We start from the raw sequence: 2,510 nt of genomic DNA on the forward strand, positions 1-2,510 counted from the left end.
ATCATATCCCTATTTTTTCTATTTTACCCTCCTTTTTTTTTTCTTTTAAGATAATGACAATCATATTTTTCTAATTTTACCTTCACTTTTGATACACAATATTTACATAAGGAGGACAAAATAGTAATTATGTAATATTAAAAAAATATGCACTTATTAAGAGAAATTGTTCACACACACACAAAGTGTGGACTCTGCTAGTTACTTATTAACAAAACCTTCTTTATTAACCGAAAAAGAGTGAATAGACAATTTGGTCTTCTACCCAAAATAAAACCACAAGTAATAATACAATTTCACACAAACCAAATTGTGCTCTTTTTTTTTTTTTTTTTTTTTTTTTCAAATCTCACTCACATATCATCATAGCATCTCAAATTTAAAAAATTAAAATAAAAAACTATATTTTCTCAATCGCTCTTTCTCTCAAAGTTGCAACTTCTCTCTTTTTCATCTTATATATTTGTTTAAACCTTTTTTATATTTACACACATATTCAACTAGTTCCTAATATGGGAGGGGGACATAATTTAGTGTATTTGAATATTTTTCCAATTGTGCATATGGCTACAACAAGTTGCGAAAAGCAATTCATGCCTATGCTATGCACTATGGGACGGACTCGATTGTCACTGATTTTCCTCCCCCAACAAATAACGATTAAAACAACTAACTCTATCGTTTACAAAAAAAAAAAAAAAAGTTTATTTACTAACGGTGTCTTTCTCGCTATATTAGCCTAACGTGTGTGTCAATTAATTCTTAATTGTCTTAGTCTTTACTTTTTGTTAGATATATTATCTTTATTTAAAAAAAAATTTACAATTTATTTAAAAGAATTAAGAAAAAAATGAATGCAGTAGGTTGATTTTTGGCATTTAATTTTATTTTCAGCCAACATCAGCTAATTTGAACGTGGGTTTTTATACTGTTTTGCTCTTTTTTCAATTATATAGACATTTTCAAAAATTCTAAATTAGGAGGGTATTTAATGATATTTTGAAAGCCTTACTCATTTGGCCTTCTCACTTTATATGCGGAGATATAGATGAACTAATCCAAGCGTTGTTTTGCATAAATACCAAAAGAACTTGCATCACTAGTCCAGCAAAAGTCTCCTAAAGAAGAAAAGAAAGATAGTTCAGCAAAACCCCTCTTCTCTTAAGAGAAAAATTTCATTGTGACGGAAAGACGAATAGTACATCAAGTGTTTTTTATGTAAGTGATGAGAAATTTAATTTTTTAAGTTATTAACTTTTTAACAAATATATCCCACGATTTATATAATAACACGTAATGTACCATCCCATGTGCCGGTCACATTGAAAAATTTCTCCTCTTTTTATTATACAAATATTCGTCTCACTATCGCCCAAGCTAGTAAGTTACTTTAATTTACTCCAATATCTTCCACCACGTTCATAGTTTTATTCCTTATTTATCCTCTTTTTTCTTCCTTTTCTTCTTCGGCTTATGAATATTCTTCGTCTCCTTCAACCTAAACACCAATGAAGCATGGGGAAGTTCTAGCAGATTGCATGGGAACCCAAGAGGCACATTCATCTCCTTCAACCCCTGAATGCGTACACGAGGTCTTCCTGAATTTTAGGGGCGAGGGCACCCGCGATGGGTTTACGAAATATTTTTACACTGCTTTGAAAAAGAAAGGAATCAATACATTTCTGGATGACGATAAACTTGAGAGGGGAAAGGCCATTAAACCAGAACTCTTAAAAGCAATTGAGGAATCTAGGTTGGCAGTCGTCATTCTTTCATGTGACTATGCTTCTTCAGCGTGGTGTTTGGATGAGCTTGCCCATATTGGAAAGTGCAATGAAGACAAGCGGCTTCAAATTTATCCGGTTTTCTATTACGTTGAACCATCTGAGGTAAGAAAGCAATAGACAGGAAATTTTGGCAAGGCCCTTGAGAAGCATGAAGCAGAGAACGACAATGGGAAGGTGAAAAGGTGGAGGGAAGCTTTAAACCATGTATAGAATATCGCCGGATGGCATATTCAGAAAGAATGGTACGTACTTCTCTTCTCAATTAAGTAATCGTATATCTGAATTGTTTTGATAACAATATATGCCGTGACTTATGTCACATTTAATTTTGAAATAACAAGTTAAATGCTTAAATCACATTCCATAAACTTTACCATATAGCTTTCCAGATTTGTAAGTGATAAGGAAAAACTTTCTATATGAAGCCATGTTGAAATAAACCAATTTATCTTCTCCTTCTGTATTCCAAAGTGCCCAGGCAATCGATCGGTCAAGCATTCAGAACAGAAAAAATAAGCCATGATGAAATTAACCAATTCGTCTTCTTATATATAATTTGCCCAACAACTAATCCTCCTATCAAAGAGTACTTGTCGGCCAATATATGGACAGATCGTGAGTTATAACCTGTCCTGTGTTGGTTATTCCAATAAGTCGTTTCCAAATAAAAGTCCCAATATATCTTCCTAATTTAAATATAACTCTATTTTCCATAAATATATA

The 2,510-nt window shown here is 32.3% G+C and overlaps 1 pseudogene; it reads left to right on the forward strand.

Moving 5' to 3' along the window:
* Positions 1–1,470: 1,470 nt before the first annotated feature.
* On the forward strand, positions 1,471–2,057 carry LOC137742909 (toll/interleukin-1 receptor-like protein pseudogene; annotated as a pseudogene).
* Positions 2,058–2,510: the final 453 nt, after the last annotated feature.

Source organism: Pyrus communis, chromosome 11 (genome assembly GCF_041283825.1).
Source record: "Pyrus communis isolate YQ-2024b chromosome 11, ASM4128382v1, whole genome shotgun sequence".
Taxonomy (NCBI): Eukaryota; Viridiplantae; Streptophyta; class Magnoliopsida; order Rosales; family Rosaceae; genus Pyrus; species Pyrus communis.